This window comes from Wyeomyia smithii, chromosome 2, assembly GCF_029784165.1.
Source record: "Wyeomyia smithii strain HCP4-BCI-WySm-NY-G18 chromosome 2, ASM2978416v1, whole genome shotgun sequence".
NCBI lineage: Eukaryota > Metazoa > Arthropoda > Insecta > Diptera > Culicidae > Wyeomyia > Wyeomyia smithii.
In genome coordinates this window covers 83,802,691-83,829,980 of record NC_073695.1, presented here as the reverse complement: position 1 = coordinate 83,829,980, position 27,290 = coordinate 83,802,691, and the positions used below count along the sequence as shown (strand labels likewise).

General features: G+C 40.1%; 1 protein-coding gene across 4 annotated transcripts in view; it reads left to right on the top strand.

Moving 5' to 3' along the window:
- Positions 1-27,290, top strand: part of LOC129720753 (G-protein coupled receptor dmsr-1) — a 263,787-nt gene that overhangs the window by 18,528 nt on the left and 217,969 nt on the right. For all 4 annotated transcript variants that reach the window (XM_055672446.1, XM_055672443.1, XM_055672445.1 and 1 more), the window contains exon 2: positions 25,742-26,039. The gene's annotated coding sequence lies outside the window, so the exon portion shown is untranslated. The remainder of the gene's footprint in view (positions 1-25,741; positions 26,040-27,290) is intronic.

The window sequence follows — 27,290 nt, the reverse complement described above, 5'->3', positions numbered from 1 at the left end:
AAAACAAAAGATACTGAGGAATCGACATATTTTTTTTCTTCATCGAGGAATCGACATAAAAACAAAGCGAAAAAGAGGCGGATGCATCTCTTTGTCAGAATGTTTGAAGGCTAATTTCAAAAAGGTTAGAAGAAAAACGCAGATTTTAAGCATAAATGCACAAATTTAATGTAGTATTGTTAACTATTAGACAGGTTTATTGCATGTCGATTGTTGGTATTATTATTAATGTTATTCACTTTAATTTAAATTACAATTTGAAAATGTACTTGCAAATTTCAAACCGATATTCCCCAATGTTTAAATTTTACTAGTTGCGTCCATATATATATATATATATATATATATATATATATATATATATATATATATATATATATATATATATATATATATATATATATATATATATATATATATATATATATATATATATATATATATATATATATATATATATATATATATATATATATATATATATATATATATATATATATATATATATGAGTAGCATAAGTCATTTCTAACTAGTCTTTAGTCTTAAAAATATATTTTTACAGCTTCCTGCCAAAGAAAATTTTGACTGCATCGCACAGTGGTCCAATAGGGCAAAAAGTGGAACTTAATTCCATAGCGCCTTTCACATAAATCCTAGCTTAATTGTGTCCTCGGAACGATTGTTTGTATGAACAACCCGCATAATCGCAAATTGTGAAAAATTATGAAAGGTATACTATACTAAAAAAAAAACTTTTTTGTGTCAAGAGTTAGTTTATTCAAGAAAGTTGTAGAAGAAAATATATAAAACTTAGTCGAACACATGAAAGTTCAATCTCCATTCGGTACAAAGCTATAAAGTATACCGTTTTGATTCAAACTTCGAACAGTCTCAAACTTCGAACAGTCTCAAACTTCGAACACTTCACAATAAAAATCGAATTATTAGAGCTAGTTAAATAAAAAGCATGATTATTATACACCATTTCGTTTCTTGGAATGTCCTTTACCCAGTGATGTATGGTTCTTTACTGTAGGGGCGCTCCCGAGGAATCAGCAGGCGTTGAAAAAAGTGACAGTCAGTATTCAAACGGTTTGCCTATCTATCTCTTAAGGTACGTTTAGACTATTAGACATGTCTGTTTGATTTGGACCATTGCAGAAATCGAAAGTATGCTCGATTTACCGGTCGACATCCTTTCTCGAACCTGTTTGTATGGCGGTGTTCACACTGCTTGCACAAGACGAAAGGAAGAACTGTCAAATGAATTTTGCATGCAAAACCAGGTCAGCTCCAGTCTGGTCATTTCTTTTCTCCATTTCAATATTTGCCAGCACACAAAAAAGGAAAATGATGTTTGTTATGGAAAGCCAAAACCAAAAACTAAAAAGAATCAAAGGTTGCTATGTTCTTGGAGTCGAACGAAAAATAGAAACGTTCCTATTCCGTTCGACATATCGAACGGCATGTAAAATCACAATATCCAATAGGTGTAAACGTAAAGCAACATTGCATTCGATATATTTTCGAGCAATCAGCTCGAATCAGATGAAAAAATCAGATAATCTAAACATACCTTTAGCGATTACGTTGAAGTGTTCGGAGTTTGAATTAAAGCCGATTTTTAAATTCTCATTGTTTTCGTATTCAAAATGTGTTTAAATCTGTATAAATGGCACTCAATTGTAACAACAATAAAATAACCAACATGCTCAACCTTTAAGATCTATGATAAAATTTATTTTTTGTTGATTTTTTTGTGCAAGAAGTTACATCTTAACTTAAGCGTTCGAAATTTGATGCATTACAGTATTATATAGATTAAAATTTAGTTTTTTGTGCTTAACTTTTGTTGATTGCATTTAACACGAAAGTGTAGTTCAGAGGAATTGTTAGGGCACATAAAACACACATTTTTGCCAAAGACTATACATCTTCAGGACTTTTCCTTACGAAGTTATATCATATTTCTGCTTATTTTATCGAAAACTTCAAGACGTATAGGTGAAAAAGGGGCAAGTGGAACCATGATGTCAATACTATTTTTTAAGTTAAACGGATGTCGTATTTGCATATTAAAATTTTGTTTGATACGGTCAATCAAGTTTTCGTGTTTTTAAGCCATCTGTAATAGATTACAAAGCATATTACGATGCATTAACGCAACAGTGAAAATTCCTCGGAGAATTTATCTAAGCATACACATATCGTAACTGCATAGTATTTTCAGGATTCAGGTGCTGGGGGCCCGGGGCAAATTTGTTTGCGAGGCCCTCTTTTCTTAAAACATTTTGAGATAACGTTCTGGAAGGTGACAAACATGAAAAAAGGGTCGCCCCAGGACTAGGAGGGCCCTTTGAATCGAGAGGCCCGGGGCATTTGCCTCCTTGGACCCCCTTAAATCCGGGCCTACCAGTATATGTGAATTATTGCTAACGCTTTGGAATGCGAACTATTATACTGTCAGATGAAGATTAGAGATGTGAGCCGCAATATTATCTACTTGCATGATACTTGAATATTGCAGGCTATTGTGAGTAGAGGCAGATTGGATAATTATATACATACATACAATACATTCCTATCGGTTATAAGGTTTACAGTGGATCAGGCCATTAGAACAATTCATTATTTAAATGTACAATTAAAACGTACATTGAAACGTACAAATTGGAGCGGTTATTACAGAGAAAATTGAGATTGAGAGTAATTTGATTTGTTGTCTTACACATGGAATATACTTACTATTGAAAACTAAGTCTCCATTCGGGAAATACTTTCAATAGTTATCATAAGGCAAAACCTCTGCGGTTTAATCAGACAAATGATGTGAAAAATCAAATCACAACGTGTATTAGCCATGTAAGATGCTGCGTAAGCTTATTTGTTTGCAAATCCGATTGAACAAACATAATTAATCATAATTGAGCCGCCCCATCTCAAAGGTCTGGAGATGCGAAGCTGGTCTGAAACGTTCCAGCAAGGTTCAACCGAACGAAGCGATGCTGGTATTTACTTGCCTGTAAGTATTGACGGTGACTTCAAACATATCCCTTGTCTTGTGGGTATGATTGCGTGTGACAGGGCTTCCTTTCCACGTAACCCGATCGGGTCATTTGGTATTCTGCACAACAGAGCAGAAGTTGTGCTTTCTCAGGCAAGCGACCGATAAACCCATTAGATTGATTGATTGTGTCCGGGCAAGATTCCGGTGCTTTGTTTTTTCCTCCGATCCATGGGGTGTGAAGTTCGCAACGAGTATCGCAATAAGGTTATATTATCGAACCCTGGATGGGATACACACTCATAGCGGTTGGCTGGTTTTGAAACTTCATGGATATCAAGCAAAGTGTTAAACGATGGATTGTTCAAGAAGTTTTCTTCGATGTGCATGGTATGGGGCTCATATTCATTGACTGGGAACGATTCATTGATATTTGAATTCAATAATAAAATTATAGTTAACAATATAACAAAATTATTATGCAAAGAATGATTAAGACGGAAGAGCACAGCAGGGGACTCTATCACGAAAAAAGGCTATTCAAACAGCAGTCGAAATCCAATTCAATAAAGTAATTTAAAATATCAACTTTAGTAATATTTCTTCAAAAAAGCAAGAAAAGAATTTTGTTTGGATTTATACTCGCAGAGGAAAAACTTAGCTTTCTAATGTTGAAATTTACAATTAAAGCAGCAAGTGTAAACTGAAAGCAAAGCGAAAATCGATTTGCTCAAGTATATTATAATGAAAAAAAAATTTTGCAAAGTTATTGCTGTTCAGTTAAAACAGTCAAAATCGACATCAAACAAAAATTATGTAAATATAGCATTACTAACTTCATGCTAAAAGACCCATCGTAAGAGTTCTGGCGTACCCTAAATCAGCTTATGTAGCTTTAGAAATTATGCATGCAGAATACAATTATTTTTCCCATAGAAACCCTTTCATTTCGGGATATTTTTTGCCACCACGCATTAGAAACATCATGTAAAGCAGATAAAATAAAATCTGAGCTTCGTTGATAGGATTAAAACATTCACGAGATACACTGATATTTAGTTGTGCTTCTCTTTAAGCTGCAAACATCGTCCTCACAGTGGCAGATAGTAATTGCCTTCTGGTTGCTTCGTATCATGGATCAAGCAAATCTTCGAGATTTATGGAGCGGTGGATTGGCACCGGAATTAAGACCTAATGTAGGGGACAGCTTGACAGTACAATGTCCTGTAACAAGATTTCATTTGTGCTATTATGTGCTCACGCGAATACGATGTGGGCAATTTTATTACCTACACAGACCTTTCGAATACACTAGAAAAATCATTTCGTTGATCGACCAGAAGACAAAAAAAAAACACTCAAAATATAGAATGGTTAAGTGGGATAAAACCTAGGAAATTAATTGCTTTCATGTCGTTTGTTTGAGATGGCAGCGCTTAAGGTTGTATATAGCTTTAATAAAATAAAAGTATCTCTCCTCGATGGAATGAAAAATGGACACGGTAAACTCGTATTTACTTTGACAAAAACACTCGCTGTTTTCTAACTTTGCAATGATTAATACTTACAAACCGAAAGAGCTGAAGTTAATTACTCCGAAAGTAAGCGATGCATGATAATGACCAGCACAGGATGCTCCGAAGTAAATAGAAAGCTTAACTATCTGAACTTCCGGCGAAGTGAAAAACGTTACCTCCATCACATCCAGCTTCTGGCAAACATCTCTCGTAAAAATGACAATCATTTAAACTCAACTGTTCTGGATTCTGAAATTACCTATTTAATTTATACGCTGTATACAGGGGCCAGATCCATTACTTTCGAATCTCAATTGGAATACTCAATGACTTGACCTATTTAATCCTCGCCCTGGATTGAATCGATTGCAAATAGACGTCAGCAGCGTGGCATGACATAAACATAAGCAGTGTATAATGATTTGAATATCAACTTTTCAGCTAGGTTATTGTATGGAAATTTATAAAATAAAAAAATATGAAATTTTAGCATATAAATATTTTCAAGGATTGTTGGTGATTCATACAGTAAATAATATTTATAAACTTTCAGCTGAGTACGTTAACTGACTTACCAACTGGACACTGTAGGTATCACCTTAAAATAAAAAGTAAACTGATAAATGGCATATGTCGTTTCTGTAATTTCAAAGCAAAAACTTCGGAAAACTAATTGTGTCAATGCAGCACATTGTTTCAGCAAAGACTGCGTATCCTCGGAAAAGTTGTCCTTACGCCTAACGAAATATGTCTGCTGAACCAATGAATCACAGAAGTCACTGATGCTTATAGTGATGGAACGAAATGACAGTGCATATAAAGTAACGTGGGTACTCCAAGTACATCTATCTAATGGTGGCAGTGTTCATAGGCTCCTACAACGAAAAAAAGCGTCAATTACTCTCGAAGTTACAGGCAATGACGCAGTGACAGCGGCTGAATGAGATGATCAAGTCGATTTTCCCGGCGATGGTGATGATGATGGAACCTATCACACCCTTTTTATATTTCAGGTGGAGTGGAAATTTACAACCAAACGCTTGAGGTGACCAACCTCAGCGAGTGTGGGGTTGGTTTGAATCAGTGACCGGACCCACTAAAACCCCTCCAGTCTCCGGCCCATAATACTCCCCGGGGACGACCGCTAAGTATTGCTTCGGGGAGCGGCTTTTATGCTTTGTGAAACCTCCTGGCTCTATCGAGTCTCTTAGCTAATTAGCTAACTAACCTGGGGCCTGGCAGTTAGCCAGCACTGGCGTGTCGGTGGTCAACCTGTTGCCTGCTTTGCAACTCTAGGACTATTTGAGAGGCGGCTGCAAAAACCGCCCTTCAGATGTTCGATTCTTCACACATCCTCTGGACTAGGTTGTCCGGAGTAGTGTCTGGCCCACTCATAACAATCATGTCGCTCCGCGCACGCGCTAAACGAGGATATACGAATAAGACATGCTCAGCAGTCTCTTCCGCATCCACGCACTTCCCGCATGTGCGCATGTCTGAACCTGTGTAGGTACTGCCTGAAGCAACCATGACCTGACAGAATATGTGTCAGGTAGAATTTAACTTCTCCATGGCGTCTCCCGACCCACCTGGATACCACCGGAATAAGTCGGTGCGTCCATCTCCCTTTCGTGGACTTGGACCATTCCTGCTGCCATCTGATCATCGATAGTGATCTTCTGGTACCTCCTATGATCCTTGTGTCACGTTCGTCGAAGCGTTCCGTGTACTCCCTAATGGCTATGCTGATAGGCATCAAGCCGGACAGGTCGCAGATTGCGTCGTATGACACTGTACGGAACGCACTTGAAACCCTCAGGCACATGAGCCTGTAGGTATTTTCCAGTTTACCACGATAACTGTTAGTATCTAGCGCTTCAACCTAAGTATGAACGAAACCACGTTGGCAAGAAGTTTACGCTTGCTGCCATTCACCGCTGAGCTATTCGACATCATTCGAGATAGTGCTGCGATAACCGTTGAAGCCCTCTTGCAAGCAAAGTTGACGTGACTCTTATATGTGATCTTTTCGTCAACCATAACCCCCCAAAGCTTCAAAGATCGCTTTGAGGTGATGGTTCAGTCTCCGACTCTGACCACCGCCTGTTGCTCTGATTTGTGGTTATTCACAACCGTGACATCCGTCTTATGGTGCGCTAACTCCAGTTTCCTGGAGTGCATCCAGTCTTCGACCTTGCGTCTACAGTGTGCGGCCGTCAACCCGACCTTCTCAATCGACTCGCCGTAGACCTCTAGCGTTATGTCGTCTGCAAAGCCGACGATCCCAACTCCTACAGGTAACTTGAGTTTCAACGCTCCGTCATACACTGCCCTTCCAAGCATAGTTGTCCCAGCGTACATAAGGTTTGTGTAGAACATGGGACTACTATGATTGGAACGGCAGTACATGACATTCCACAACACCGGTCCCAGGTCAAGCGTGACGATTGCGCAATAGCGTATGTCCCTTCTTTTGCGCTGGACTGCTACCTCCGCCGTCTTGGTAACGGAGAGGATAGCATCCAGCGTGGACCTGCCCTTCCGGAAGCCGAACTGTTTTTTTCGCCAGGCTTTTGAGGATAATCCTCTCAAGCACCTTACCCGCAATGTCCAGCAGGTGAATAGGCCTGTATGCCGATGGGTCCCCTGGCGGTTTCCCAGCTTTTGGCAGTGAGACCAAACTCTGCCGCTTTCACCTCTCCGGGAAGAGGCAGTCGTCAAAGCGCCTCTGCATGACTGCCCGAAACAACCCGGGGCCGTTTGAATCACCAGCCTGGTTGTCACGTTAGGGATTCTATTCGATCCCGGTGCCTTGCTCACCTTTAGGGAGTTGGTGATCACGATGAGTTCTTCATTCGTAACCCTAACCTCTCCCTCAATCTCGTCATTACGATCCTATAGGCGTTACCCACGGGTTCGTACTGGCCTTTGCGCAAGTCTATCGAAGCAGGCGCTCTTGCGCCTATCTTGCAGAACCGATTGCTGCGCGGCGCTCAATCCTCTGTTCACCTGTTTGCGCACGCTGCATCCTCCGTCTTGCACGGAGGCACGCACTGCGGAGGTTCGCTATCTCATTGGTCCACTAGTGGCTTCCCATTTCTAGGTTACCGGGTCCTAAGCATGGTGGCGTTGCACGCCTGTGATAGTACGGCAACTAGTTGGTCAGTAGTCGGGCGGAGCCAACTGCCTTTTCTACACTATAGCAAACCGACTGGTGGTCGCTATTGGTGAAGCCATCGTCTACCCTCCAGTTCGTGATCAGTCCTGGGCTGGAGAACGTCACATCGATGATCGACTCCGCACCATTTCTGCTAAATGTACCTCTTTGAGGGCTTGTGCAACGTCGCACCCCTCGGTGATTTCATTCAGGTTTTTAACCTGGAGACCTCCGAGGTAAGTGCCCGAGCCTACACCTTTTTGCCAAGCAGCTGCTCGGCTACCGCCTCGTAAGAAGCGTCCTTGTTCTTCGCATCCTTTCGGAGCTCAAGAATCATCTCGCCAGTGCGAGATCGACGGATAGTCTGCACATCCCCCCCAAATCCTTGAACTCAGTTTCACTCCTCATTTTCTTCAAGATTTCTGCGTATTTAGACCCGCTAGTCTTAAGTATGTGGGCGTCCCCCTGCTCCTCGCCTTTTTGAAATTTGGCGAACGTTTTGTCGCCGCTCCGTCCTGGCGCTTTTTACCCTCCTTGCGCCTTTTTCCTACTACGGTAACCCATGATAACCTCTAGCTTGCTCAGTGGGTGTTGGGTGAGGGAAGAGTCATGCAACGTTTGGAAACGAGCCCACAGCTTGCCTTCATTCACCACTTTATAGTTCATTCGACACAAAACACATCGGGAAACAAACCAACTTACAGGGGTGAACCACCAGGCCAATATGCTGCCACACGACTCCGACAAACTGAGAGACTTTTGTAAAACACCTAAGCGACGACTAAATTTGAAAACGTCGAAACGAAATAAAAAACCAGGTGTGAAACCAAGGGAAATCGCGCTTTAAAACAATAGATAAATAGCTTACATAACTAATTTATTTCCCCTGTCCCGACATGTTGTTTCTTAACCTAAGTTACTTGGTTTACTGTTCTTGTTCCTCCGGATCCGTATAACTAAACACGAGTCGGCGTCCCGAACATCGTGGCGTTGGACGATTTTCCGTTCAATGGCAGTGCTCGACCGTTGTGCCGGGCCAATAGCGTCCAGACAGCACCTTCGAAGATATATATGCGAGGGATTGGCGTTCCACAAAATGGCGGGTTCAGACTCTTTGTCCTCTGACAATGGATGGCACCGCCTCAAGCGTAGAGCTAGAACCAAGAATAAAAGGCCCCTCGAGGACCTATTCGACGGAAATTAGCCATCTTGTTGTAAGAACTAGTGATCCCTAAGTCACTCTTAATCGCCTTAATTTCTAATCGTAATTGCTAAATAATTTGCTTTACCTTTTTTCCCTTGTTTTAATAGATATACGTATAGTTTTTCTGTCAATCTTGTCTTCTGACCTTTTTAAACCGTTTAGCACTATAATAGTAAGTTTGACATCAGTTAGGTCTTTTTTACAAATTCACATTTTTGACATCTTCAGTATTTTAACAACTTGACAATAACAATTTTTAAACATTTTAATCACCTAATAGTACAATTTTCTAATTAATCACTGCGAAAACTCCCCGTATTTCACACATAGCGTAAACCTTAAGTACGGTAAAAAACTTTATACGCGCACCTCTGAATCGTTAGCTGTTTTAGCCGAAAGAGAACCCCCTTAGAATTGCCTCGTCGTTTATATGTGAACTGTCATTTCCGAATCGGGAGTGCCACGAACACTCCCGAGTCGTAATGAACTGTTCAGTAGGCCACTCATTCCTTTTGACCCACCCTGTGGATCCGAATACCTAGGTTGTCTCCTCAATGCATCTGTGAACGAACCCTTATGAGTGACCCCTCCGTCCCAGACGCGACGCGACAGACTTGGAGGGATATCACTCAACCCTGTTGAAGTAGTAATGGTGATACTATTGACAAGCTTTCCTATATGGGAGACCCCTCCGTCCTAGACGTTAAACGACAGACTTGGAGGGATATCACTCATGTAGATGTGCTCTGAATCCAGGGTAGGATCTGGGAGGTGGGGATTTTAACCGGGCAAGTCTGGATGAAGTTTCAATTGTGGCGGAGCCAGCACACGCAATGTAACCGAAGGTTACAATACCCCATCGTATCCCCTCTCGTTGTTGTCTAAAAATCTCCTAACCTGATTTCCGCCAGTTCATTAGTCCCCTATCTTGACACTGAGAAACAATTTGCGTTACAAACTATTCTCGTCTCCCTTTGCTGCCTATCGGTGCCGTTGTGTTTGTAAGCTCACTTCCCTTCTTCAACCGGAGAAGCGAAAGAACTCACCTCCACTAACACTAATGCTTTAACTGTCAAACGCATATCTCGCCTCGCGAGTGATCCAGTTTCAGTTACCGACTGTCAGCATCTTAGACCCTCTCGTTCAACTATCGCGAACAATTATGTACGGGAAAAAAAGTAGTTTTCGCGCCTATCAAGGGCCTCTGGATTTTTCCGAATTTAACGCCCACTAAGAGATCGCTTTTTGACTGCTACAACAGGTAAAGTTAAACAAAATATATATATATATATATATATAGATGAACTCCCGCAACAAAGTATTTCCATCATTACAGCCATCATGCAATCAAAACAAGACGTGAATCGCATAAATAAATTTTGGCTACGATAAGTATGGACAATTACAATCAAGAAAGTAGTCACAAATTTTATTTTATCTCTCCGGTTTCAGGTCGGCTGCCGAAAAGACGCCGATAGGCTTCCCTTCTTCATTTGCGAGCTCATATGAGCTAGTTCCTACCCGAGCCTGAATGACGCAAGGGATATATAATGCATCGAGCTTGGAGTTATAATTGTCCACCGCGGAAGATTGACGAAAATTTCTGCGCCAAACTTTTTGCCCCACCGAGTAAATAGGGGCGGCTTGTTTTGAACGCAGGTGATAATTTTTAATATTTTTCTCGTGTGCTTTCCTCAAATTTTTCATTACCATAGAGTAAATTTTTTCATCCACCTGCCCCTTTCTCCTTACCCTCTCGTCATCTGCAATCTCTTCCATGTCCCGATCTACCCGGTGTTCGTCCCCCTTTTCTATTATTTCATGTCCGAAAAGGATCCTGTATGGAGAAAATCCCGTAGCAGAGTGCGGGGTGCTATTTAGGCAAAATTCAATTTGCGATACCCGTGTGTCCCATAGCTTTTGATCCTGTGTCACGTAGGACCTTATGCATGAGTTTATAGTACGGTTCAACCGTTCCACAGGATTGGCTTGACTATGGTGTCGAGAATTGGTCCAGTGTTGTACACCATACTTTGTTAGTAGAGCCTTGAACTCTTTGGAGAGGAAAGTCGTAGCATTGTCCGAGATCAGGAACTCTGGGACTGAATATCGTCGAAACCAACTTTCTTCCAAAATGTTAACCACCTGGGATGCATTGATCCGTTTTACGGGGACCAATAAGCACCACTTTGAAAATAAATCCATAATCGCAAGCAAGTGTGCATGTCCAGTTTTGCTCCTAGGAAGTGACTGAATAAAATCTATCGCGATGATTTGAAAGGGCTTGGTGGTAATTCGTTGGTTGCCTGGTTCTGGAGTTTGAGAACGATTAGCAGGTTTTATTTTGCGGCACAAGGAGCAGCGAGCAATGTATTCTCTTACATGTGTTCCCATTTTAGGCCAAAAATATTTTCTTTTAATTTTTGCTAAGGTTTTTTCCATCCCCAAATGTAGACTGTCGTCGTGTTCTTCAACAAGAATTTTTTCTATCATTTGTTCTGGTACACAGGTTTTCCAGGTAAAGTGATAATCTAATGAGTCGCTTGGAGCGGAACTGATTTTTTTAAGAGTAGAGTTTTCGATTCTATAATCTTTATATTTTTCAGGGTAAGTATTTACTTTCTTGACCATGTCAGCGTACCAGCCAGTAGTAGCCTCCATTGCTTCCACAGAACGTGATAAGGCATCTGCCACTATATTTTCAGAACCTTTCCGGTGTAAAATTGTCATATCATGCCGTTGGAGGTCAATACTCCATCGGCATAACCGAGATGATGTACGCCAGCTACTGCGCATAATATAAGTTAGGGCCGAGGCATCAGTGTAGACCGTGAATTTAGTACCTTCGACGTAACATCTAAATTTTTCTATGGATTTAAGAACTGCTAGTCCTTCCTTCTCCGTTGCACAATATCGTTGCTGAGTAGTCGATAACTTTTGTGAAAAGTAGGCAACCGGTTTTTCTACCCCATCGTGACTTTGTGTCAGAATCGAGGCAATTGCGACGTCGCTGGCATCGCAGTGAATCGCAAAAGGTAGTTTGAAATTCGGATTAGTAAGTATGGGAGCGCTTATCAAGTGGGTTTTAATATTGATAAAGGAGGCTTCGGCCCGTTCATTCCAGTGAATCGTTTTAGGCTTATTCCGTAGTAAGTCTGTTAATGGCTGTGTAACTTCACTATAGTTAGCCAAAAACCTCCTATAGTAGTTACACATCCCTAGAAACCTCCTTAATGCTCGTAGGGATTTTGGTCGCTCATAATTGACGATGGCGGATACCCGATCTGGATTTGGTCGAAGACCCCCACGTCCTAGAATATACCCCAGGTAAGGTACTTCAGTCACGCCAAACCGCGATTTAGAAATATTAATAGACAGGTTGGCGGCTTTGAGTCTAGCGGCCACTTCTTCAAGCAGCGCCAAATGTTCTTCGAAGGTGTCGCTGACAATAATGATATCGTCCAGATACACAAATACCTTAGGTTCCAATTCACCGCTGCCGAGCACTCTGTCCATCAATCGTGACAGCGTAGCCGGACTATTTACCAGCCCAAAGGGCATTCTAGTAAATTGATATAGCCCACGTCCTAACACGGAAAAAGCGGTATATTTTCGAGACCTAGGGTGCAAAGGAACCTGAAGGAAAGCTTTAGACAAGTCTATAGTTGTAATATACTCGGACCCTCCAAGTCTGCTTAATATGCGGTCCGCATGTGGGAGAGGATACGAATCTCGCACAGTGCGTTCGTTTATTTTACGGGCATCTAAACATAGGCGCACTGTATCGTCCGGTTTATCTACTGGGACAAGGCGCAGTGCCCAGTCGCTGTAGGATTTTTCAATTATTTTAAACTTTAACATTTTGTCTAGCTCAGCATTGATTTGTTGTTGCCTGGACGGGGAGGTCGGAAATGGATTAATACGGACTGGTGGAAGTTTTTTTGCTTCCTCGGTCAGTTCGATTCGATGACTGATCCAGTCCGTAGTTTCTAACGTCTCTTCATCTGCAATTTTAAATTTTTTTTTGACTTTTTCAAGTTGTTCTTTTTGTCGGTTACTAAGTCGAGTTTCCTCGTGATCAATAGCTGGTTCTACATCTTCGTTACTTTCTATGCTTTCGATTTTAGCTTTTTGAACGGTGGGGGTAATATGGAAATTATTCCAAAAATTCATTCCTAACAACAATTTTCTTTTCAGCGACGGGACCACTAAGGTTTCAATAATCTTAGTCTCCTCATTAAAAGTGATTGGAAGGTACACTGTTCCTCTAACTTCCAAATCCTGTCCATTGGCAGTTTTTAAGCACATGTCTGATGGAAATATACGTAAATCCAACTTTCCAAGCAATTTCAGCGCCCCGATTCCCAGTATACTTAAATGGGCCCCACTATCAAGAAGACCCACCAGTACGTTACCGAAAACGGATACTTCTACGAAAGGCCTATTATCACTTTCAGGATAAATTATAACTTCATTCAGTTCAAAATTATTGGTATCAAAATAATCGTTTGGGGATACTTTATCAAATCCTAAAGATTGTAAAGCAGCCATTTGCTCCTTGGTAGTGAGGGTCTTTACGAACGCTCGACTTGTCGGCCCTCGGGGACAGTCTTGATCGCGTTTTTTTCACAGAACGGGCATGTGGTCGTATCCACATTGGGAAACCCACATCTGATGCAATATTTATGTTTCGGTCTTTCACAATCTCGGGCATGATGCCCCTTAAGTCTGCAGTTGAAACAATACCCCTCTTTGGGAGGTTGGTATGCATTAAGCAAAGCTTCTAATCCGGTTTGGTTTGTTTTCGGTATACTATTATTTCCGTTTCTTTTAACTTCTTCATCCGAACTACGCGACTGTGAATTGGAGTTGTAATAATGACGCGTTTTTTGCGGTTCATTTTCTGTTTTACGATACGATTTAGGTTTTGTCCCGGTGTGAACCTCGTTCACTTGGGCAGCTTTCCCGCGGTAGTTGCTATCGTTCGCGGGTGTTTGAAATTGATACCAATAAGTAGCATCTAGACGCCTACCGAAATGTTTGAGATCCGCGAGATTGTCGATATCTTTCGAGATCACGTGTCCTTTGTAATCAGCGCGCATGTTACGGTACACTATGTCGAACTTCTTCCGCTCGGTTATAGGTTTGGTAAGGGAGTTGAAAAGCGTTTGCATGTCCATGTAATAATCTTGGAATCTTTCGCGTGGGCCTTGTTTCCGATTAATAGCACGTGTCTCACAAAAGTGATCGTGGTCCGGACTTAAAAATTCGCGCTTTAGTTCTTTTTTTAACTGATCCCAGGAAGTGAAATCGTCGTTTTCCACTCCTGTCATAAACCAGGTTTTAGCGGGCCCACCGAATAAGTGAATTGCCGATCGAAATAGTTCTTTGTTAGACATTTTCTCGGATTTCGCGTAAAACTCAACTTCTTTAATAAATTTCATCAGCGACTGGCCATTGTCCGCGCCATCGTACCTTAATCTCCAGTCGGATACTGGCCTACCTTTGCTCGATCGATGCAAACGATTTTTATATTTTGTTTCGCGGCGCGACCTATCTGATGACCAACCCGATTCAGAATCTGTTTCATCTAAGTTACGCGGACGTGTAGCATTACGACCTCTATGCGGAGCGTCGTCTATAACATTTTCTTCGAGAGAACTTTGCTTTCTACCACCCTGATCTCCCAAAGAAGTGAGTTTTGAATTTAAATTTTCTGCGGAATTAAAATGTAACATCCGCTGTGCTGCCCACATTTGCATAGGTGGTGGGCCGAACATCCACGGATATGCACATGCCTGCATGAAGGATTGCAACATATTCTGGTTTGGTCCCTGATTTTGGACAAAAGCTGAATTTTCTACCGATTGTAATTGTCTTCTCACTTGTCTCCCAGGCGTTACGAATGGTAAATCTGTATCATGGCTAGACCCCGACGCGTTATTTCCGCTATTCGGATCTGCTGAACTAATTTGTATGTTAGACATGGATTGATTAATCTGATTCACTATTTCTTGCTGACCCTCAGGTGAAAAAATGGAAAAGAAATTATTGTACGTTCCGCGAATACACGTTTCAATCGTGTCGATATCGTTGAGATCCTCCTCACTATCCGTATTATCCGTTAATCGTTTCACACGCGCAAAGTAATGTACGAGCCGCGTTTTCAACCCAACGCGCGCGCCTTCATATTTTTTTTTATGTAAAAGAAAATCTTTAATTTGCTTAAGATTTCTGTCTACAATCGCAATCTCCTCTTCGACCGTCGTTTCTAACCGATCAAAATCTATATTCGCATTGTTATTACATTTCTCGACTTTTAGTCTCTCCTTCAGACGTCTCGCAATCGTCGAACGTGTTTCCTGCTCTGTAAACTCAATGCCCCGAATTTTTAATTCATATACCACTTCCTCTCTTTCCAAATGGTGAACCAAAAGGTTCTTATACTGTAAATCAAATTCAATGTCCATCATTAAAATCTTCGTTTGGAGGACGAAGTAAGCGTAATCAGGAATCTGATTTTACCCTCCCCCTTTTACTTACGCAGCTCTGTTAATTCTCGTGGGTTTTGTATGTTGGGCGCCAATTGATAACCTCTAGCTTGCTCAGTGGGTGTTGGGTGAGGGAAGAGTCATGCAACGTTTGGAAACGAGCCCACAGCTTGCCTTCATTCACCACTTTATAGTTCATTCGACACAAAACACATCGGGAAACAAACCAACTTACAGGGGTGAACCACCAGGCCAATATGCTGCCACACGACTCCGACAAACTGAGAGACTTTTGTAAAACACCTAAGCGACGACTAAATTTGAAAACGTCGAAACGAAATAAAAAACCAGGTGTGAAACCAAGGGAAATCGCGCTTTAAAACAATAGATAAATAGCTTACATAACTAATTTATTTCCCCTGTCCCGACATGTTGTTTCTTAACCTAAGTTACTTGGTTTACTGTTCTTGTTCCTCCGGATCCGTATAACTAAACACGAGTCGGCGTCCCGAACATCGTGGCGTTGGACGATTTTCCGTTCAATGGCAGTGCTCGACCGTTGTGCCGGGCCAATAGCGTCCAGACAGCACCTTCGAAGATATATATGCGAGGGATTGGCGTTCCACAAAATGGCGGGTTCAGACTCTTTGTCCTCTGACAATGGATGGCACCGCCTCAAGCGTAGAGCTAGAACCAAGAATAAAAGGCCCCTCGAGGACCTATTCGACGGAAATTAGCCATCTTGTTGTAAGAACTAGTGATCCCTAAGTCACTCTTAATCGCCTTAATTTCTAATCGTAATTGCTAAATAATTTGCTTTACCTTTTTTCCCTTGTTTTAATAGATATACGTATAGTTTTTCTGTCAATCTTGTCTTCTGACCTTTTTAAACCGTTTAGCACTATAATAGTAAGTTTGACATCAGTTAGGTCTTTTTTACAAATTCACATTTTTGACATCTTCAGTATTTTAACAACTTGACAATAACAATTTTAAAACATTTTAATCACCTAATAGTACAATTTTCTAATTAATCACTGCGAAAACTCCCCGTATTTCACACATAGCGTAAACCTTAAGTACGGTAAAAAACTTTATACGCGCACCTCTGAATCGTTAGCTGTTTTAGCCGAAAGAGAACCCCCTTAGAATTGCCTCGTCGTTTATATGTGAACTGTCATTTCCGAATCGGGAGTGCCACGAACACTCCCGAGTCGTAATGAACTGTTCAGTAGGCCACTCATTCCTTTTGACCCACCCTGTGGATCCGAATACCTAGGTTGTCTCCTCAATGCATCTGTGAACGAACCCTTATGAGTGACCCCTCCGTCCCAGACGCGACGCGACAGACTTGGAGGGATATCACTCAACCCTGTTGAAGTAGTAATGGTGATACTATTGACAAGCTTTCCTATATGGGAGACCCCTCCGTCCTAGACGTTAAACGACAGACTTGGAGGGATATCACTCATGTAGATGTGCTCTGAATCCAGGGTAGGATCTGGGAGGTGGGGATTTTAACCGGGCAAGTCTGGATGAAGTTTCAATTGTGGCGGAGCCAGCACACGCAATGTAACCGAAGGTTACACCCATGGGTTTCCCGCAGTCGCCGCTCCGGTCGATGTTCCGGTCTTTGAGCCTGTTGAAGTGCTAGCTTCACCAACCGCTTCTTCACGTTATCGGGGGCCGCTTCCCCCGGGAACTGCCTCTTTCGCTTACTGACCTGCCCCGTACAACAGATCGCGGCGGATAAGGGCATGATGGCATCAGCCTGAACCTGCTTAGATTCAGTTGCCCTCTTAGTCCTCGCCTCCTCTTTGGAGGCTTCAACCGGAGCCACAAGTTCAGCGTGCTCCTTTTGAGCTTCGTCGATGGTAGCCCGAAGCAGAAGGAGGCCCTGCTTCAGATCCCTGGACATATTGCTACTATTCGCCGCGAACTCGATATCCGTGTGGAAACTGGCGTGTTAGCCTTTCCACCACTGGGTTTCGCTGCATCCGTCCTTTTTCTGCGGAGACCGCTGGCTGCCACCTCGCGCGAAGGGATTTGGTAGTCCCTCCACACTCGTCACTTGTTTATTACATCTATTCATTTTTGTTTATTGGTTTATTGGTTTATTGCCGTTATCCTTGTTCATAATGGAGTGGTCGCCTATGTGGCCCCATGGTGGGCTATGCAGTGAGGTCATGACTAGGGTAGGCCGCCTATAGCGCCTCATGAGCAACTATGTCGCCCCCGATCGGAGTAAGTCAGGAAAGGGAATCTGATCCTTAGACCAATTCCCGCCATCTGATCCTTCTCCTGCCTGATTCCCACCAGGTAATGGACGCGGAACGTACTGGAAGGCCTGCCAGGTTTTACGGGACGGAGATCCCTGCACCGGTTGTTACCTCGCCGTTTCCGCCGTTGTCACATGACCTTACTAAGGGAGCTCGGCGCAGGTGCCAGCTCAAAATCGTGGTACGAAAAACGAAATCCGACTCAAATCATAAAAAAAGTTGCGACCAGTTGCCGTAATTGGGAACTTACGGCAATCGGCCTTAATGGGCGGGTTAGTGCATTTTGGATGGTGGGAGCGGCACTACTCGCTCCGTCGGAGATGCTCTCGGGTGTTTGTGGCTTTTGCGAGTAGTCTACTGCCCAGTGTTCGACCCTAACCACCCCTAGGCGATCCCCCGCTGCCGGTCCGAGAGTATCGGGTACTGTCAGTGGTCACGCACATATTGCACGACCTCGGCGATCGCAACGCGCCGACCCGTGGTGGCATACAGCTCTGCTTACCTATCGCACCCTGGATGGCAACGACTGGCAGGGCACTTTTTATTGTACTTCTCCCCCAAAGGAAATTAGCACTGAGGTGAAGTTAATTTCACGCAACAAGTTCCCCAAGAAGGTGCTGCTGTGGCTGACAATCATCTCGAAGAGGATGTCAAATCTGCTTTTCTTTTGCTCCGGACTGGCCGACAGCGAGGAAATTTTTATACCAGCATCCAAAAAAGTCCTTTTTTTACCGCATACGTTAGTGTTATAAGTTCCGATTCATATTAAGAGAAATTGAACTGATCTGACGGGTGGTTCACTATAGGTTTATAAAGCAGAGGGGTCCACTATAGGTTAATTTACCCTATATTCTTATAAACGTTATTGATTAGGCTTCCGAAAAATGAGTGATTTAGTGGCTGGAAATTACTAGGTAAAGCGTAAGAGAGAATATAAAATGAGAAAAAACTGTCTTTGTAGAAACGATTTTTCGTCTTTGTAAGATTAAACTTATCTTTTAGCCTTTCTCCTAGAAAGGTATAGCAATCACTGGAAAAACCAAAGGTATGAGAGTGCTCAAAAGGGCCGAATGTCGTATATCACTCGACTCAGTTCGACGAACTGAACATTTTCTGTATGTGTGTGTGTGCGTATGTGTGTGTGTGTGTATGTGTGTGTGTGTAACGCTCTCCCAATCTCACTCGATTTTCTCAGAGATGGCTGGACCGATTTTCACGAAATTAATTGCAAATGAAAAGTCTAGTGGCCCCATAAGACCCTATTGAATTTTATTGTAATCGGATTTTTAGTTTAGAGGTTATGTTCAAAAATGTGAAAATCATGAAACATAAATATCTCAGAAACTACACAACCGATTTTAACAGAATTGGTTTCAAATGAACGGGCTACCTAAAAACCCTTTAACTTTTGAATTTTATAAAGATTGAACAGGTGGTTCAATAGTTATTTGAAGAAACGTGTTCTGAAGAGTGTTTAATCTCACTCATGTTTCTCGGATATGGCTGGACCGATTTCCACAAAATCAGTGCCATATGGAAGGTCTAGTTGCCCCATAAAACCCTATTGATTTTTTTTGCAATTGGATTTTTACTTTGCCTGTTATGTTTAAAAATGTGAAATCCAGCTTTGAGAAGAAACATATTCCGAAGACTACTTAAACTCACTCTTTTTTCTCAGAGATGGCTGAGCCGATTTTCACAAAATTAGTGTCAAATGAAAGGTCTAGCTGCCTCATAACACCCAATTGAATTTCGCTGTAATCGGTCTGTAACTTTGTCTGTAATGTATCAAAATGTGAAAACCACGAAACTTCATTATCTCAAAACCACATAACCAAATTGAACAATATTTGTAACAAATGAACGGGCTAGTTAAAAATTAATAAATGAATTTTATAATGATTAGCTTCGTGGTTCAAAAGTTGTGAAAAGAAACATTTTCCGATGCTTTTCAAATTCACTTGTTTTCTCAAAGATGGCTGGAATAAGTTCAACAATCTTAGTGTCAAATGAAAAGTTTGGCTTTCCTATAGGGTTCCATTTTATTTGATTATAATCGGATTTTTATTCCAACCGTTATGTATTAAATTATAAAAACAACGAAAGTCTATTATCTCAAAGATTACACGACTTATTTGAACATAACTAGTGTCTTAAGAATGGGTTGTCTCTCAAACTCACATGTAACAAAGTTCATAGCAATTTGATATGTGGTTCAAAAGTTATGAAAAGAAACAAAATTCAAAGACTATTTAAAATTGTAGCTGCTTCAATCAAAATATGTGGCCTCAACACAATTAAAATTTGGTATTGTGCTGTTTGTACTTTCCCGGTATTGCTCGGGATTGAAGGGTTCGAAACTCAGGGTCATTTCTATTATTTCGCTATTCCTTCAGCACAAATATTTTACTCCTAAACAGTGCGTCTTGAACTGTCCTACAGATCAGACGTTTTTTCGGTTGCTTGTGGACTGGTCTTTGACTGCCTATAGCTTCAAAGTTTGTGTTTTGTTAGTGTGTCTTTTAAAGACTACCTGAAGGTTATTTCCCATCAGTCTTTCTCAAGACTACCTACTTTTGAATTTAACATTTGTTTTAACTTTTTTCGTATCACCAGAAATGGCTGGACGGAAAAAGAAACCTCGCATCGCTGCGGGGAGGAAAAGAGAGGCATCTCTTTCTGACACCTCGTGTGTCTGTAGTGACAATCCTTTTGATATTTTGCCTGAGCAAGAAGCTCGTGAAATGGAAGTTATGAGTAATGAAACTATACAAAATGTCAATTGTTTAAAAAAGGAAAAAGTTCCACCTATTGTGATAACTATTTCCTCTGAATTAAATATTTTCAAAAAGGAACTTTCAACGTTTGTTTCTGACGTTGAAGTTACCTATCAGATTGGTCGTAGAGGCAAATGCCGCTTATTAGCCGACTCTATAAAGGGTCGTAATCGTCTTATTCAGTATCTAACTGAAAGGATGTATAATTTTTTTACATATGACACGGAGAGCGCCAAGCCGTTCAAGGTCGTATTGAAAGGTCTCACCAACGATCAAACCGTTGATGAGATCAAACTTACTTTAACAGAATTACTTGGCATAGCCCCTACCCAAGTAATTCTAATGAAACAAAAATCACGAGGCGATAACAGTCAGAGAGCTGGAATTTCCCTTGTTAATTATTTAATTCATTTTAACCGCAATGAGGTTAACAACTTAAAATTTTTTGAAAAAGCACATGCTTTGTTTAATGTGCGTGTAAAGTGGGAAATTTATAGGAAGTATGGCGGAGGTGAAAAGCATATCACCCAATGCCGTACTTGCCAACGTTATGGCCATGGTTCCAAATTCTGTAACATGGACCAGAAATGTCTTAATTGTGGAGACTCTTCTCACAAAAAGGACACATGTCCTGCGAAAGAGCGTAAAAATTTTCGCTGTGCGAATTGTAACGGCAACCATATGTCAAATTTTTATCAATGCCCAGTCCGTTTAGCAATTGTTAAGGCAAGGCAAGGTAAACAAAATTCAATTTCTCTATTAAAACCAACTTCAAAACATAATTCTCCAAGCGTACCAGTGACGCATAGTTTACCTACTCCTTTGCATACCCGTTCAACTTATGCACAGGTTACAGGTAGTTCGAACATTATACCGCCTAGTGTTGGTAGTTCGAAAATGAATCCCCCCCTTAAAAAAAAATTTTACTCCTAATAAATTAATATTTTTAACTTTTTGCCTCTCTCCCTGAAAGGTATAGCAATCACTGCAAAAACTAAAGGTATAAAAGCGCTCAAAAGGGCCGAATGTCGTATATCACTCGACTCAGTTCGACGAACTGAGCATTTTCTATATTTGTGTGTATCACGCTCTCCCAGTCTCACTCACTTTCTCAGAGATGGCTGAACCGATTTCAATGAAATCAATTGCAAATGAAAAGTCTAGTTGCCCTATAAGACCCTACTGAATTTTATTGTAATCGGATTTCTAGTTGAACTTAACTTTTGAGTTTTAGAAAGATTGAACTTGTGGTTCAGAAGTTATGGAAAGAAACGTTTTCTGGAGACTATTTAATCTCACTCATGTTTCTCAGAGATGGCTGGACCGATTTTCATAAAATCAGTGTCATATGGAAGGTCTAGTTGCCCTATAAGTCCGATTGCAAAAATCAATAATTTACTTTGCCTGGTATGTTTAAGAATGTGAAATCCAGCTATGAAAACAAACATATTCCGAAGACTACATAAACTCTCTCACTTTTCTCAGAGATGGTTGAACCGATTTTCACAAAATTAGTATCAATTATTAAGTCTAGCTGCCTCATATCACCCTATTGAATTTAACTGTAATCGAACTGTAACTTCGTCTATAATGTACCGAAATGTGAAAATCACGAAACTTCATTATCTCAGAAACTACACAACCGATTTGATTAATATTATTATCAGATGAGCGGGCTAGTTAAGGGTTAACTGATGAATTATGATTGAACACGTGGTTTCAAAGTTTGACTGCCCTATACGTTCCCTTTTCATTTGATTATAATCGAACTTAAGCAACCGTTATGTATAAAATTATTAAAACAACGAAAGTCTATTATTTCAAGTAATACACGACTTATTTGAACATAACTAGTGTCATACGAACAAGTCATCTCTCAAACTTACAAATAATAAACTTCATAACAATTTTATATGTGGTTCAAAAGTTTTGGAGAGAAAAAAAAATTTAAAGACTATTCAAAACTATACCTGCTTTGATCAATATATGTGGACTCAACATGATTTAAATGTGGTATCGTACTATTTGAACGTTCCCGGTATCGCTCGTGATTAAATTGTTCGAAATTAAGAGTCATTTCTTTTATTTCGCTATTTCTTAAGCACTAACATTACGTCAAATTTCATATTTTATACTTCAATTACAACATCAATATTTTAGAATCCAAAGAGTGCAAATACCTTTTTTGGATTGAAGCATTCATGTAAATCTATTTTTACAAATAATAAGTTTGAATGAGAAAGGCTGAGTCTGACCGCTAAGTGGATTAATTTAGGTTTTGTATAAACGATTAAATAATGAATGAAGTTTAATGATTTTTTTCAAACGAATTTAGTTTTCAGAATACACAAGTCTTGATTTGAATTTAATTGAAATTCCATAGATAATGACACTATTTTTAGACAAATAGCATATTACATAAAACATATTCTAAAATGTTTCATACTTTGGAAAGATTTTTAGATTTTTACTCTCAATTTCCGTGCATCGTGAATTCTCGAATCTGAAATATTAATTCAATCTTTTGTGACAAAAATGATTTATATTGTAATGATCATGCATTCGATCAATTTACAGGTTGTTCAATAAGTGTTTTGGTATTGGTCAGTTTTAGCCTCACATATAGGTTAATCAACCAACGGTCTATTTGCTGACATTTGTTGTTTGTTTATCTCGCACTATAAAAGAGTACCGCGACGTCGTAGTAAGCTTGTTTGCGATACGCAAGTCTTGCAACAGCCGCACATTGTCTAAAATGATCGGCTGTGGGTGCCGACGTTGGCCAGCATCCCCCCGTCCCAAATAAACATCCTGCGGTTCCGAAGCACCATGTCGGAGATGATTTGGGGCCATATCCAGGATAGAGAAACTTCCACTGGTGTTTATCGAGAAAAACGTAAACATCAACACCACGTGCTATAAAACCGTGGTTCTGGAGAAGGTTGAGGAAGGTCGAGATGCCAATGGACCGGGTGCGTGCCGAGTGCGATTTTTTTGAAAACCGTCTCGAGCTCGTTATCATCTGTGAAAAGTACTCAGTTTACTGAGCTAAATACGTTTACAAAGTTTCAATCAAATCAAAAATGATCGATGAAACCTTTGCTGATAACTGCTTTTTGCTGCATTAGAAAAGTAAAGTAGGTGAGGTAAGGGCGGTTAATTTCGGTAGTAATTAAAATATAATCTTAGGTGTTAGGAACAACATACGAAACTATGTTTTTTGCAGTATGGTACATTGAAATGAGAGGAAGCATCCATATGTGAATATCGCTAAACAACTTTTTAATTTACTACTACCCCAAGCTACTGTTTTGTCTTATACGTTATCATAATTATGATAAAGGTACCATCATCAGGTTTCAGAATCCAGCGTTATTTTTAATTTAGTGTTACAATCAAATCTTAGATGTAGTCTGACAGTCAGTGAGATATTACCTCCCGGCGGTTCATTACCCATTTCAATTTTGTTTCCTTTTTTACACGCTTTTTACTCCTGAGTCTGGCCAGGGTTTCGCCCTGATTAAAATGTAAACAATCAGCTGTTTTAGTACGTTCCTTATATCAGAAGGCTTCCAACAGATAATAATAGAACATAGGATGTTCTCATTGATTTTTGTTGATAGCCCTCTTGGTTTAGTGTGAAAATTTTTCCAAGAAATTGTTGTTTTGGGATTGTCTTTTAAAGCATTGACTCTTACCAACTAGAAGCCCTGTTCAAACCGTGAATTTATTACTTTTACCGCTGTCCTTCCAAAACATGATTCTTTTGTGAATAGAAAAACTGCTCCGTAGCTTCTACAAAAGAACAAAGGACATCCCCTCTTTACTATACAAGTGTAGACAAAAACTATCATCGATTTGAAACTGAAATCGAAATCGAATGTAATAGAAAAGTGTGTGAAATATAACACATATTGAAATTCATATCTATATTAGGTTTGAATATATATTCCTCCTCGTTAAATAGTTAAATTTCGTTTTCTAATGTATTCTACAATGCTGTATCAATTAAATGATTTCCATACTTTTTTTTCGTACTTTTGTATGCGATTCCTAGCACACATTGTTTCTAACATCGAAATTGTGTTTGGAACGGTTTGTTCGGGGAAGTGTTTTTGTCGGAGGAATGAATTTCGGGAAAAGTACATATATTCGGGGAATTAGATTTCAGGGAAATGTTACATTCAGGATGATGCATTTTAAGAAAATGATTAATTTGAGGATATGGTACATTCAGGGTAGTATCAGTTGGAAAATTGAGTTTCGAAGAATGTTACACAACTGGGTTTAGCTAGTTGAATATTCACCTAGCCAAGCGTGTAAATAACTGTTTACTGTACCATTTTCTGAACATGAAATTGATTTAGTAGTCTTTCTGAATGCAAACATGGCGCTTTTGAAATAAGTACAAGTATTAAACCCGATCTAAGCTGTTTGCTATGCAAACTGCCACAAACTGTTTATGCTAATATGATTTGAGTTTACACGGGTGGGATGATTGTAGATCACAAAACTCCACCGAATCTATTTATATATTTTCGTTTCGACAGATTCAGAAGATGTGAAAGGTTATATATTTGAAGCATGAATGGTTCTTCTTCAGAAGCTGTAAATTCACAAGTGGTCTCACGGGAGCTGCTCAGCGATAAATTTTTGGTGCCTTCGACGGTTGTTTGTGATGATACTTAATAACTTGCAACTTGTGAAAGCAGATAGCTGTAGTAGATGTAAACCACGTTTCAAATATATTTTTTATGACTGAATAGTAAATTTGTTTTTGGCCAGTGTAGTAATTTTATGCTACCCACATAGTGATACGTTGAATTGTGTAATACTTTTGCGTGTAGGATTATGTCAATTTAAATGCCACATAAACGGATGGGTGTACTATCTCTAGGGTGATGGCTGTTTGAAAATGTGTTTGGTGAACTTACAAAACCCTTCGTGCTATACAGTTGAAAATACAGTCGTCGGGAGCCAGTCAAAGAGTGTTTTGTCACGTGTGAGCATTATAGTTGATAACGATGCAAATTCTATTGGAGCCAATCAAGGTTATCTAATAATTGCACCAGTAGCGGCGTAGTCATGGAGTGATGACATTCAAAGTAAAGCAGGGCTTTTGTACTTTCAAATGATGAATTTAATTTAAACATGAAACAATACACAAAATTGAAAATCAATGTTGAAAAAAATGACATGATAAGCGAGTACAAACATTATTTTTCTCTACGAATAACATAGCCACACAAATACTCCGAACAATGACACTATCCATCTTATGTCAGTTTCCATTATACTTTTCTCTTTACAGTTTTCTTTCTCAACCCCTTTCCGTGCTTCAATTTCCGCAAAAAGGCACTCTGCATAGCAGCTGGATCATTGTTCTGGTGCCGGTGAACGGAAACAGCTGCAGACTGGATTTCAGTGTCGCACAGTGCAACGAGCTTTCCGGTAGCTTAACGGGCGTTGAATTGGAGTGGAGTGATGTATAGCCGGTCCCATACGAACCGATAAACCGCATATTGTTTCTGTTTCAGAATATTAGTGCAAATCACTAGTGACAGTGTCGGTGTTATTCTAAATAAATTTACATTTGCTGTGCCATCATGGTAAGTGTGCTGACCGAAAAGAGGTGTAATTTTATTTAAATGCACATTCTCTGTCACGCGTAAATGTTATTTATTGCCCGAACAGAAGGCAATTCTGTTCAAAATGAGAAAAAAAAAATACATTCCTCGTCTCCGATGGATTTTTGCCCAACTTAGAGCCAGGAGTCAAGAAACAATCCAGCTTGAAGGTTTTCACTGAAAAAATAAACAACAATAAAATGTAGCCGCCGCAGGATAGCAACTGGCAGAGCGGCTAACGCTGAGAAACGATTTACGTACTACGGTGCATTGTGTGAAAATATTTTGTTGGGATGATAATAGCTGACTGGTTGTTAAATTGCCACAGCTGTTTGCTTTTCCAGACATCGCCTCAAGAAAGATGACTTGGCAGCTCTATTGTCATAATGTTGTAAAGGCTAACCGATTTAAATGGAAAGAAGTGATAAAGGATAATTATACACTTTTTGAAATAAAACAATCTTTCATATTCCAACAAAGTATTTAGGCTGCACTTTAGAAGATGAAATTTTTAATAATGATCTTCGATCTTATTGATCTTATTGATCTTCGGTATAATCTAAACTAGTTTAGATCTAGATGGCAGGGAAAATTGCGATCAGACACCTGAGAAGAGAACTTAGGTGGTCTAGGTCTAGTGAGATTGGGATAATGGGGGAATTTTTAATGATACTTCTTGCGACAATTTAAAATCTCAGCTTAATGTGCGACTTAATCTGTGCTAATATCTAATATCGTCAGGCTAACCTAACACTTCCAGTAGCAGTGTTTCATAAATTATATCATGCAGCTATAACTAATTTTCGTTCGAGTTCCATGCAACCCGCTTGAAGCTATTGTTCCAGCACAACCCGCTCGTGGTGTATACACGATACATAAATTATGAGCGGTTAATTAGACAGTAACTATTTTATATCTCAGCCAACGCAGCGTTGAAGAATTTACATATTCAAACTCATGAAAATGGCGGTTGAACTCAAGGTTAATCAATTCCAGGAGCTCGAGTTGATGTATTTGTTTATATGAACGTTGATGTATTTGTTAATAATACGTGTCTTGATGGCATAACTATAACTTGATACAGATAACTTTATTTAAGTTTCAATAGAGTGTTTTGCGAAAGATTTGAATTTGGAGTATGATGACAATAAAAGTTGGTTAGAGTATTGCTCGGAGATTAATATGTCAATTTCAAATCGTCGGTATGGAAAGTTGCATACTTTGAAAGCAAAT